This window comes from Lissotriton helveticus, chromosome 9 (assembly GCF_964261635.1).
Source record: "Lissotriton helveticus chromosome 9, aLisHel1.1, whole genome shotgun sequence".
Lineage (NCBI taxonomy): Eukaryota > Metazoa > Chordata > Amphibia > Caudata > Salamandridae > Lissotriton > Lissotriton helveticus.
This window is the reverse complement of record NC_136070.1, coordinates 801,825,272-801,839,177: the sequence shown is the minus strand read 5'-3', so window position 1 is coordinate 801,839,177 and position 13,906 is coordinate 801,825,272. Positions and strand designations below refer to the sequence as shown.

The following is a 13,906-nucleotide window of genomic DNA, read 5'->3' as shown; positions in this document are numbered from 1 at the left end:
ACCCTATGCTGGAGAGGAGCTGTCCCATGAAGGTTCTCGCAGATGGAGGGGTCGACTACAAGATCGGAGCCAACAAGCCTAAGCAAAGGCAACCCACGCAGGATACACAAAGAGCTTCTGGTGCAGACCAGGAGGGTCTGAGGTACTTCACCTTTTCAGGGAAGCAAGTGCCAGTCTGGAGCAACCAGAACAGTGATGGATTTTCAAAGGATCGTCGTCACAGGGCTACTAGCCAACTGGCCTGCAACCGGGACACCGCGTCGAGCAGAACACAAGCAGAAGGGCCTCACGCAGATCTCCTTGAGTGTGGAGGGCTGGTCTTCAGTGCAGGTGGAGCTCGGTGGCGGGGTGTCTCACTCCCTAGTGCACAGCTTCGAGAATGCCTCAGGAGCTGCGCTGTTAGCAGGTTGAAGACTTTTCAAGTTGCCGGGTTCCACGCGTTCCGACGCCTTCCACGGGGCTCAGCTGTGCTGGAGTCGTGCAGTGGGGTCAGAGAGGTCCGGGAGTCGAGGTCTTGTCAGGCTCTGTGCTCGGGTTCCGGCGGGAACGGGGACAAAGCAAGCCATTTTGTTGCTGGATGGTGCCTGGTTGCCCAGGGTGGTCACTCCTTGGCCACAAGGGAGATTCTTCAGTCTTCAGCTCAGGTGAATGTCGAAGGGTCCAGAGTTTTGTTTCAAGTCGATTTCAGGATTAATCTAAAGTCTCCTGGGTCAGCTCCTACCTTTATACAACTAAAGGGGGCTGGTTTACTCACTAGTTCCCTCCTATGGGTGGGACCAGGAAGGGGGATGGTTATACCCCCTTTCCTTTTTCCAGTTTCGCGCCAGAGCTGGGGCTGGAGTGCCCCAGCAACCGGTTTGAACAGGGGTATGCATGAAGCACCTAGTGTGCCTCAGGCAGTGTCTCAATCTATTCAGCCCTCCCTGTCCCAATACACAAAGTCCTGTCTGGGGTGGTGCTCGCACCTCTCCAGGCAGGAAACCTATTGTACAAACCTCCGTGACTGGAAGGACTCCCAGCAGGAGGTCAGACTTGTGTCTGTGGCAGCATCGTCCATTTTGTGACGCTGGGGCTCTGGTTAACTTTAACCAGGATAGTGAGAACTAACATGTCTTCTCCCTCTAGAAGGGTGGAATGCTACCCTTGTCGCCAGAATTGGCGAGGGGGTAGTATTCCAAAGCATATGACACCTTACACGACATGTTTAGATAAAGCCAAACCAAAGTTAGCATTCAACCGCGAGGATTATAATGCACTTAAGAGTATATGGTATGGCGATATCATAGAACAGCTATAAGGACATGGTTCCGAAAGCTGCAGACAGGCTCAGCTCATGCTAGAGCACCATCTCACACATAACCAAGTACTCTGCCTCCAGGATTGTTAAGGCCTGCCATAGGAGTGACTTATAGGTTACTGTGTGTCCATATTTAAGGGTAGGTATAGGAATACTATACCTAAGCAAGGGGTGATTACACGACCTTGCCCCAGCTGAGTGATCAGCCAGTTGTGTCAGTTTGAGTGGCCAGCCAGGGGTGGCATAATACATGCTGCAGCCCCTGGTAGGCCTTGGTTACACCTATGCCCTGAGTACCTAGGGCACACTTCTACAGAGGCTGATAAGGTGAACCAATTCCCAATTGGATGTACCTATAGTACATGTGTTAATTTAGAGAGAGTGCATCTGGGCTGTGGGTCTGATTAGCAGGCCCACAGCCACATCTAAGTCGAAAACCAGTGCAGCAAAAGCAAAAAGTGGGGGCGACCATAGGAAGCAGACCCTACTCTCCTACACAACCCCCCCAAAACTTAGGGACATTAAACTAACCTTGACCAGTTGAGTCTTCATGTTCTAAGTGGAAATATCGGGAGAGTCCATCTGCATTGGCATGGTCAGTCCCAGGTCTATGTTCCACTGTAAAGTCCATCCCCTGTAGGGAAATGGACCACCTAAGAAGTTTGGGATTTTCACCCTTCATCTGATTTAAACATAGGAGGGGCTTGTGGTCGGTCTGAATCTTGAAGTGAGTGCCAAACAAGTATGGCCTCAGCTTCTTCAGGGCCCAAACCACAGCAAAGGCCTCCCTCTCTATAGCTGACCAACGTTTCTCTCTAGGGGTCAGCCTTCTGCTTATAAAAGCAATGGGCTGGTCTTGACCATCTATATTCAGTTGTGAAAGTACAGCTCCCACACCCAACTCAGAAGCATCTGTTTGGATTATGAACTCGTTGGAGTAATCTAGACTTTTCAGAATAGGTGCAGTACACATGGCCTGCTTCAGGTCATCAAATGCCTTTTGACAGCTAACCGTCCACTGAACTTTCTTTGGCATCTTTTTGGAAGTGAGGTCATTCAGTGGTGTCACAATTGACCCGTAGTTTTTCACAAACTTCCTGTAGTACCCAGACAGGCCCAAGAAAGCTCTGGCCTGTGTCTGGGTGATTGGAGGAGTCCAGTCTCTGATGGTCTGGATCTTACTCTCCAGTGGTTGAACCTGACCCCCACCTACCAGGTGGCCCAGGTACACAACCTTGCTCTGCCCTATCTGGCACTTAGTGGCCTTGATAGTGAGGCCTGCCTTTTGCAGAGCCTCTAAAACATTCCTCAGGTGGACCAGGTTATCCTCCCAGGTGGAGCTAAAGACAGCAATATCATCTCGATAAGCTGCACAATAGTCATCCAGTCCTGAGAGAACTTGATTCACCAACCTTTGGAAAGTGGCAGGTGCATTTTTCAAACCAAAGGGCCTTACCACAAATTGATAATGTCCTCCTGGGGTCGAAATGCTGTCTTAGCTTTTGCCTCCTCGGCTAGTCTGATTTGCCAGTAGCCTGCTGTCAGGTCAAATGTGCTCAGGAACTTGGCAGAAGCCAATCTATCAATGAGCTCATCTTCCCTGGGGATGGGGTGGGCATCTGTCCTAGTGACAGCATTGAGACCCCTGTAGTCCACACAAAACCTCATCTCTCTCTTACCATGTTGGGTGTGAGGTTTTGGCACCAGGACCACAGGACTAGCCCAAGGGCACTCTGAGGGCTCAATAACTCCCAGCTCCAACATCTTTTGGACCTCTGTCCTAATGCAGTCCCTGACATGGTCAGGTTGCCTGTAGATTTTACTTTTGACAGGCAGACTGTCACCAGTGTCCACCTCATGGGTGCACCAGCTAGTCTGACTTGGGGTCAGGGAAAACAGATGTCTGAAGGACTGAAGAACTTTTCTGCAGTCCTGTTGCTGATGTTAAGAGAGGCTGTCTGCAAAGACTACACCATCCACTGACCCATCATCAGGGTTCTGAGTAAGCAGGTCTGGGAGAGGGTCACTCTCTTCCTCCTGCCCCTCATCTGTAGCCATGAGCAAGCCCATGTCTGCCCTGTCGACAACTGCTTTTAGTCTATTGACATGAAACACCCTGTGGGGGCTAGTGGGAGTCCCAAGGTCCACCAAGTAGGTGACATCTCCCTTCTGTTCAACTATTGTATGGGGTCCAGACCATTTGTCCTAGAGGGCTGCTGGGGCCACTGGCTCCAACACCCACACTTTCTGTCCTGGCTGGTACACAGTCAGCACAGCCTTTTGGTCATGCCAATCTTTCTGAAGTTCTTGGCTGGCCTCAAGGTTTCTGGAAGCCTTCTCCATATACTCAGCCATCCTGGAGTGGAGACCAAGTACATAGTCCACTATGTCAAGGTTAGGCTTTTTGAGAGGTAACTCCCATCCTTCCTTCACAAGACATAGGGGTCCCCATTCAGGATGCCCAAACAAAAGCTCAAAAGGGCTGTAGCCAACCCCCTTTTGTGGGACCTCTCTGTAAGCAAACAGAAGGCAGGGTAAAAGGATGTCCCATCTTCGCCTCAGCTTTTCAGGTAACCCTTTTGTCATCACTTTGAGGATCTTGTTGAATCTTTCCACAAGCCCATTGCACTGTGGGTAATAGGGGGTGGTGAACTTATAGTTGACACCACACTCCTTCCACATTGCGGTCAAATATCCTGACATGAAGTTTGCACCTCTGTCAAAAGCGGGCTTACTTATAAAAAGCTAGAATTCGAACATCTCGCTTCTATTGCCGCCATAGGAGGGAACAGACGAGTAGAACCCCCGTGTTGACACGCTTTATCCAAAGACCGAAGGTATGTTTCTAAAAAACGATTAAAACGACTGTGGTCGGATAACATCACCGTTTTAGAAGAGGGTTTTACAGTCATCAATATATTCTTTCCTATTCCATCCTTATGCTGCAGGTTGCCTGACGTACATTATTGTTTCTCCGGCGTATCTATTTCCATAATCACGCCAAGGTAACTTTAATAAAAATGTAACTACTGAAGTGCTTTGAAAATTAACGTTAATTATGGTGCAACAATGCTGGTTCATCTGTCTTTTTAGACTAAGTAAACAGAGAAGGAAATAGATGCCGGTACCCTGTGCTTCCGGTCTACAGCGCTTATAAACGTTTTTTATGTGAAGTGACGATTATAGATAAATATTCGACAGTGTGTTTAAGGTAGGAATCTTCTAAGTAAAGTTTTCCCAGAAAATGATTTACCGTAGTATCTTTGGAGCCGTAATGTGTATGGACTATTTATAGCTTTGACCAATATCGTATTGCCCATACCGGGACAGCCTTAGTGTATGTATTGCCCTTTGACAACAATGCACTTGAAGAGCATAAATACTTAGCAAAGGAAGCCTTGTTGCCTTCTAGAATCTACCGTTTATATATAATTATTAAACCACATCGGTACATTAACATTATAGATAATCTCTTGAACGGACAACAAATGACAGAGTAAGGGGCCCTGTGATACAGTAATACTGCGGCAAGGAAGGCTTTCAGTCTCAATTTTTTAATTATTTGCATATAATGACTAGACTGTAGTTGTCACCTATTGTTGCAGAGTTTCTTGTGAATAGACCGCAACTAACACTGATAAGGGCTTTTAGATATATAAATATCATCCCGTTTGTTTCCACCTGAACAGAGCCAGGTAACTTCATCAAAGTCTTCAAGAAATCACGAAATAAGACTGGATTTAATACCCTTGTGCCACATATGAAATCAATTATTCCGAAGGGTATTTACTTGAACTTATCAGGTAAATTTATGCATTAGGTCATTATTTGTCAAAACACTACACCGTAAACATCGAGTGGCGTAATAAGAGTACACGTCTATCTTTCAGTATGCCATAATCTGATGCCATCCAAATAAACCTGCTCACACAGGAACCAGAGTTGCCGTGTTGTTTTCACGAAGCAGCATTGTCTCCATGTAAGTAATAATGACTGCTTCTCTCTCTCACTTGGTAGCGGTAGTTATGTTTTGACATAACTTATACTCTATCTATAACTACAGTACTTCACTGCCTTCTTTTTTTCTTTAAAACTTTTTTAATTATTTTTTTGGAACTGTTGGTTAATGACCCCTTTTTGCAATAGGAATACACTTTGCTTAGAGTTGACGGATAGATTGTAAGGAAATATATTTTTTTGAGGCAAAAGTCAAAATATATGACAGACTTGTTAAATAGGAATGTCAGTTAGATATAAAATAGTAAGAATAATGTCACAATGGGCTAAAATGAATAAAAAGATGGTTTTTTATGTATGTTCGTGATTGGTTGCACTGAAAAATAAATAACGGATATATATGTACCTATACGTGAAAAGTTATAGACCCTTTAATAACTGTGCAGCGTTCATTATAAATTATTGAAAGAAATTTGGATTTATGTGCATTTTACTTATATAAAAAAAAAGTTATATTTGTTTTGTCTGTTTAGGTTCGTATCACATTTGTGTATATATGTTATGTACGAATGACGGTCACCTGACGAAGGCCCTTTGGCCGAAACGCGCGTAGTTCCATTCAACCGCATTGCCTTCATCGAATTTTCCAACGATTGGTTATATCGTATATCACCCCCCCTTTTTTTCTGTTTTTTGATGATAGTGTGTTCATGTATTTGCTTTGTCTACACTGATTGTTTTTGCACTACTTTATTTGTAAATAATTCTCATCCATAGAATTTAATTGTCATGTATGTCTGAAAATATTTTTAAAGGAAAATATGAAATGAATAAGCAAAAATGAAAAAAATAAGTAAATGATTGCAATAAAAAGATTTAATAATTTTGAATATATCAGTGTTTCAGCATACATTTATTCAGTTGCTGTACAGTGGATAATATTGCATGTTGGTCAAGGGTCTATATATATCTTCAGAGTTTGCTACACCCTTTTTCTCTACACAGTTTGTATTCCCTACGAGTAGCTAACTCAGTACATTGTAGGGGCCCCCTTTTTTCCATTGAATTTTTACTCATGGCCGGTCCATGAGGGGTTGTCTAGTCCTTTATAGCATTGTCTTTACATAGTACCTATATATCTCATTCTATGTAATGAGTAAAATAATACACAGTGTATACCACAGTTCTAACGTATAAGCCTCATATATTATATTGTTTGTATATTTGCTGTTTACTCATAAATATTCATGGTAATTTAGGGTGATTTAGTCAACAGTTCCAGCTATATTTTCTGTATCTAATTCTGTCACTTTTTTCATCTGTTTTGGTTGAATCTATTATCTGCATTCATTATGTCTACATTAAAATCGCATGGCTTCAGTGACGAAGAATTTGCCTCTATGGTGGGATCTTCTGTTAGTTTCGAAACTAGAAATACAACAAATGATGAGCAATGTGGAGATCTATTAAAACTATTGGCTCTCAAAAAGAAAAGTAAAAGAACTGAGCTGCATGGAAGATTTATATTAGATTACCTCAAAGCAGGAGTTATCCCGCAAGGGCTTCAGATAAAAAACATCCCTGGTCTATTTATCCATTTAAAGCACTTTCTTGAACGTTGGTCCCTTATCTCCAATAGATGTTCTAGGGACCACATGATGCTTATAGTGGAAACAGTAAGAGAGGTTCTAGATGAATTAGCCAAAGAAATTGTAGATCTTGAGGATAGGATTAAAAATTCAACAATAATTACAGACATCAAAAAGAAGTTAGAAGATGTAGAGATGGACCTTAATTCATACAGTGATTATCTATTTAAGCGAAAAATGGATAAATTCCAAAAAGATCTTCGCTTTTTTAGTATGGAAAAAGTATATCCATATTTGGCAGATAATTTCTATGCCGAAACAAGTGATAATGATCAAGAACATATGATACATCCAGATTCTAGATCTAAGAACTTCTCCACGTTTTCCAATTCCTCAGATTCAGGGAGTAACTCCAGCACGTCACCTTTCCAATCGAGAGGAAATCGTTCCAGGAATAATCAGGGTTATAGACCTTTTTTAGGAAGACGTCAATCGAGAGGGAATTGGAGACCGAATTATCGATCTCAGTATCGACCACAACAACACTATCAATACAATCAACAATACCAGCCACAGGGACAATATCCATCGAATCAACCATACCAACCTCAGGGTCAATACCAGCCCCAATTCCAGGAACATCAACAGAATACAGACAGGTACCTGGAAACGAGGAATGCAAGGTACTGGAGACAATGAACACAATACCTATCTTTAATTTGAGTAGTCACGACACCAATTCGGCCATGCTTGCGGTGCTTTCCAAAGGTCTTTCCTTTGTTCCCCATTCCGGGTTGAACAAGTTTGAATTGTTCAATGATATCGTAGGTCTTTTTCGAAAAATACGATTAAAAAGCTTCTTTGCGAATCAGGAATATGAGTCACGCGAACCAAATAAATCTGGTCTGTCACCAAAATCGATCTTTACACCAACTCTCGATCAAGTAGATCCTGAAATAGGAATCTTTGAAAAGATTGTCACCTCTAAACTACATAACATTACCAAATATATTCCACATACTCCGTACAATATTTCCATTGATGAACATAATGCTCTGTTGAAACTAAAGGAATCAACCCAATTGATTGTAAAAAGTTATGATAAGGGAGGAGGTATCGCCATTTTTGACACGAACAACTATGTGGATAAAATGAACAAGATGCTTGGTGACATTAAATTCTATTCAAAAGTCACTAAGGACCCGACCAGTACCATCAAAAACAAAATTACCAGACTAATCACTAAGGCTTTAGGTAATGGGAATATCTGTCAGAAAGAGTTTGACTATATGACCATAGAGAATCCCAAAATGGCCAGCATATATTGGATTCCCAAAGTCCATAAGAACGAACTCGATCCGCCCCTTCGTCCAATAGTTACTACCATCGGGAGTGTGACAGAACCCATCTCTAAGTATATAGATGCTATCTTACGTCCTCATATAGATAAAATCTTGGGACACATTAAGGATACCAGACATGTAATCACCCAGTTTGAAGGCACCGCGTTTAATGCCCACAGACAATGGATGGTAACATTGGATGTTGAGAGTTTGTACTCTAACATTCCCTGCGAAGGGGCTATGGAAGCCACTAAATGGTTCATCGAGTCTTTTAATATCGACTGCAATATGCTATTCATTTTGGATTGTCTGCAAATCATTCTGGAAAATAACATCTTTGAATTTGCAGGACAACTCTATAGACAAACCAGAGGAGTCAGCATGGGTGCTTCGTGTGCACCAACGATTGCTAACATTTATGTGGCTTTATTTGAAGAAAAATTTATTTTTAATGAAGTGGCACCCTTTTTTGAGTCGATTTTTTACTGGTCACGCTTTATTGACGATATTATTTTCATTTGGGATGACAACGAAGACGTTTTGCAAGAATTTTTATCTTGGCTTAATGTCTGCGACCCCAATTTAAAATTCACAGAGAAAATAAGTAACTCGGAAATTGAATTCCTGGATCTAAACATTAAACATCTTGAGGGAAAACTAATCATGGACCTCTTCACTAAACCCACTGCTCGCAACACACTCCTTCATTACAGTAGCTTTCATCCTCCGTCACAAAAAGATAGCATTCCCTTCAGTCAATTTCTTAGACTGAGGAGGAATTGTACGAGATTAACAGATTATGACGAGAGGGCTACTGTAATGAAGGAGAAGTTTTTAGAACGTGGTTATCCACACAGACTGATACGTGAATCGTATAAGAGAGCGAGGTACTATGATCGCCAGCATCTCCTCACAGGCACAAAAGACAAACGAGATGCCAGTTTGGTATTCGTGACACGGCACTCTATGCTAAATAATCAGATACGACAAATCCTATATTCAAACTGGCATATCCTTAATGTTAATAAAACAGGCAAAGAAATCATAAATAAACCTCTTTTTGCCTATAAGAAAAACAAAAACATCAAGGATATAGTTGTCAGATCCAGGATGCCAACTATGAAGGTTAAGAGTCAAAGAAGCATAGTCACTGGGGCTCCAGTGACTGGAAATTACAAATGTGGAATTTGTAAAATCTGTCCACAAGCGATTGAGACTGCACAATTTGTCTTCAACAACATAACTATCCCCTTGTTACATATGACAAATTGCAAAACCACAAACATTGTCTATCTGTTAGTTTGTCCATGCAATAAGGGTTATGTCGGCGAATCTTCACGTTCCGTATGTACTAGAGTCACGGAACATAAATCAGCAATCCGCACGCGAAAAATGAATGCTCCCTTAGTCTCTCACTACCTAGACAAGGGCCATAAACCTGAAGAAATTCAATGGATAATCCTGGAAAAAATTGTAACTAAATCGGGTATCAACATGGATAAAATTCGTCGAAAACGTGAGGTTTTTTGGATATTTACTCTGGACACCTTTAAATCGGGCCTGAATTCCGAAATCCCTTGGCAGCAAGCGATTTTGTAATCATAAAATCAGGATATGATTATATAAAAAATATAGACATGTTTGTCTCTGTTAAGGTGGTAATGGTCAGGCCATCTGGGGCTATGCTTATGGTGCCATACATAAGCTAGTGTACTGAGAGGAAAATTATATAAAAATAAGATAATCACGTCTAGTACCAAGTAAACATCAACTATTAGGTTGATAGCCTATAAGATTGATTTTCTTTGCACAACTTATTTAGTGTTATGAATAGGAGTACCAGATGCATTCTTGAAGCTCCTTTTTGATAATACATGCTATATAACTATAATTGCTCCAGATCTTAACCTTAAGTTGTTATTAAAATATTGGGCAATTTTAAACTACACCCATAAATCTTAGATCGATTCAGGTATAGACAAAGAATTAAATGTGTATTTTCGCCTTTAAAAAAAACGTAAGTGCCTCGCAAATAATTACTGTTTATTCTATATGCACATTAAAAGCTGTGAACGGAAGTCTTTTTTCGTCCGCTCGTGCAGTACCGAAAACATTAACTAGGTCCTTTAGATAGTCTATCGTTTATATCAACTATACCCCTGCGAGCATAGAGATGATGACAAGCATCTAGAGACTCGTGTACGTCATCAGGATGCGCCGAGATAATAGGTTAAAGCTGGCGTGCCTTAAACAGCAGGGTAAAAAAAGCGGGCTTACTTATAAAAAGCTAGAATTCGAACATCTCGCTTCTATTGCCGCCATAGGAGGGAACAGACGAGTAGAACCCCCGTGTTGACACGCTTTATCCAAAGACCGAAGGTATGTTTCTAAAAAACGATTAAAACGACTGTGGTCGGATAACATCACCGTTTTAGAAGAGGGTTTTACAGTCATCAATATATTCTTTCCTATTCCATCCTTATGCTGCAGGTTGCCTGACGTACATTATTGTTTCTCCGGCGTATCTATTTCCATAATCACGCCAAGGTAACTTTAATAAAAATGTAACTACTGAAGTGCTTTGAAAATTAACGTTAATTATGGTGCAACAATGCTGGTTCATCTGTCTTTTTAGACTAAGTAAACAGAGAAGGAAATAGATGCCGGTACCCTGTGCTTCCGGTCTACAGCGCTTATAAACGTTTTTTATGTGAAGTGACGATTATAGATAAATATTCGACAGTGTGTTTAAGGTAGGAATCTTCTAAGTAAAGTTTTCCCAGAAAATGATTTACCGTAGTATCTTTGGAGCCGTAATGTGTATGGACTATTTATAGCTTTGACCAATATCGTATTGCCCATACCGGGACAGCCTTAGTGTATGTATTGCCCTTTGACAACAATGCACTTGAAGAGCATAAATACTTAGCAAAGGAAGCCTTGTTGCCTTCTAGAATCTACAGTTTATATATAATTATTAAACCACATCGGTACGTTAACATTAGAGATAATCTCTTGAACGGACAACAAATGACAGAGTAAGGGGCCCTGTGATACAGTAATACTGCGGCAAGGAAGGCTTTCAGTCTCAATTTTTTAATTATTTGCATATAATGACTAGACCGTAGTTGTCACCTATTGTTGCAGAGTTTCTTGTGAATAGACCGCAACTAACACTGATAAGGGCTTTTAGATATATAAATATCATCCCGTTTGTTTCCACCTGAACAGAGCCAGGTAACTTCATCAAAGTCTTCAAGAAATCACGAAATAAGACTGGATTTAATACCCTTGTGCCACATATGAAATCAATTATTCCGAAGGGTATTTACTTGAACTTATCAGGTAAATTTATGCATTAGGTCATTATTTGTCAAAACACTACACCGTAAACATCGAGTGGCGTAATAAGAGTACACGTCTATCTTTCAGTATGCCATAATCTGATGCCATCCAAATAAACCTGCTCACACAGGAACCAGAGTTGCCGTGTTGTTTTCACGAAGCAGCATTGTCTCCATGTAAGTAATAATGACTGCTTCTCTCTCTCACTTGGTAGCGGTAGTTATGTTTTGACATAACTTATACTCTATCTATAACTACAGTACTTCACTGCCTTCTTTTTTTCTTTAAAACTTTTTTAATTATTTTTTTGGAACTGTTGGTTAATGACCCCTTTTTGCAATAGGAATACACTTTGCTTAGAGTTGACGGATAGATTGTAAGGAAATATATTTTTTTGAGGCAAAAGTCAAAATATATGACAGACTTGTTAAATAGGAATGTCAGTTAGATATAAAATAGTAAGAATAATGTCACAATGGGCTAAAATGAATAAAAAGATGGTTTTTTATGTATGTTCGTGATTGGTTGCACTGAAAAATAAATAACGGATATATATGTACCTATACGTGAAAAGTTATAGACCCTTTAATAACTGTGCAGCGTTCATTATAAATTATTGAAAGAAATTTGGATTTATGTGCATTTTACTTATATAAAAACTTTTTTATATTTGTTTTGTCTGTTTAGGTTCGTATCACATTTGTGTATATATGTTATGTACGAATGACGGTCACCTGACGAAGGCCCTTTGGCCGAAACGCGCGTAGTTCCATTCAACCGCATTGCCTTCATCGAATTTTCCAACGATTGGTTATATCGTATATCACCCCCCCTTTTTTTCTGTTTTTTGATGATAGTGTGTTCATGTATTTGCTTTGTCTACACTGATTGTTTTTGCACTACTTTATTTGTAAATAATTCTCATCCATAGAATTTAATTGTCATGTATGTCTGAAAATATTTTTAAAGGAAAATATGAAATGAATAAGCAAAAATGAAAAAAATAAGTAAATGATTGCAATAAAAAGATTTAATAATTTTGAATATATCAGTGTTTCAGCATACATTTATTCAGTTGCTGTACAGTGGATAATATTGCATGTTGGTCAAGGGTCTATATATATCTTCAGAGTTTGCTACACCCTTTTTCTCTACACAGTTTGCACCTCTGTCAGAGACAACCTCCTTTGGAAACCCCACTCTGGAAAAAACTCCAAGTAGGGCCCTTGCCACAACAGGAGCTGTGGTGGTCCTCAGGGGAATAGCTTCTGGATACCTGGTGGTATGATCCACTACCACCAGTATAAATCAGTGCCCAGATGCTGTTTGGGGGTCCATTGGTCCTACAATGTCTATCGCCACTCTTTCAAAGGTTACCCCCACCACGGGTAGTAGTATGAGGGGGGCCTTTGTTGTGCCACCTGATTTTCCACTGGCTTGGCAGGTAACACAGGAGCGACACAACTCCTTGGTATCTTCTGACATATGGGGCCAGTGAAAGTGAGGGACAAGCCTGTCCCAAGTCTTGTTCTGGCCCAGGTGTCCTGCTAAGGGAATATCATGGGCCAAGGTAGGAAGGAAGCCCCTAAATGGCAGAGGTATAAACAACCTCCTGGAAGCACCAGGCTTGGGGTCTCTAGCCTCTGAATAAAGGAGCCCATCATCCCAATACACTTTATGGGTACCTTGAGCATTCCCAGCAGCCTCAGCAGCAGCCTGCTGTCTGAGGGGTTCAAGAGAGGAACAATCTAATTGAGCCTGCCTCAGATCTGCCCTTGAGGGTCCCCCTCTCCCAAGAAACTCAACCTGATCAGGCTCAAGCTCTTCTAGGACAGTTCCCTCTTGGATCTCAGAATCATCCTGCTGGGAGGGCTAATCCTCAACCTGAGGCAGGGGGGAAGGCACTGCCTTAACCCTCTTGCTCTTTCTCTTGGGTAGTGTCTGGTCTATTGTTCCAAGATCCAGCACTTGTTCAGGTAAGCACCTTTTGGCCTGTTACCTGGTCACAGCAAGGACATGTGCTGATATTCCCAGCATTTCTGCATGGGTCCTATACTCCACCTCAGACCAAACGGAGGTTTCAAGATCATTACCTAACATACACTCTACTGGAATGTCCGAACTCACAACAACTCTTTTGAGGCCAGTTACCCCTCCCCAGGAGAAGTTAACAACTGCCATACTATGGGAGGTAGTGGCATTGCTAGCGTTGGTCACCAGGTAGGTTTCACCTAGTATGATCTGGTCAGGGTCCACAAAGTTAGGTGTCACCATGGTGACACTGGCACAAGTGTCCCTGTAGGCCTGAGCCATCTTATCTATACTACTATTATAAAGAGAGAACTTTGAACCTTTGAGGCGGGTAAACTCAGGAA

General features: G+C 41.4%; 2 long non-coding RNA genes across 2 annotated transcripts; both read left to right on the top strand.

Annotated features, from left to right (window-relative positions):
- Positions 1–4,020: 4,020 nt before the first annotated feature.
- On the top strand, positions 4,021–6,148 carry LOC144782984 (uncharacterized). Its single transcript, XR_013601347.1, has 6 exons — positions 4,021–4,134; positions 4,246–4,302; positions 4,391–4,508; positions 4,987–5,100; positions 5,188–5,276; positions 5,788–6,148. It is a non-coding gene; the product is annotated as an uncharacterized LOC144782984 (long non-coding RNA).
- Positions 6,149–10,396: 4,248 nt separating this feature from the next.
- LOC144782983 (uncharacterized) lies at positions 10,397–12,579 on the top strand. The gene is made up of 6 exons (XR_013601346.1): positions 10,397–10,565; positions 10,677–10,733; positions 10,822–10,939; positions 11,418–11,531; positions 11,619–11,707; positions 12,219–12,579. It is a non-coding gene; the product is annotated as an uncharacterized LOC144782983 (long non-coding RNA).
- The last annotated feature ends 1,327 nt before the right edge of the window (positions 12,580–13,906 follow it).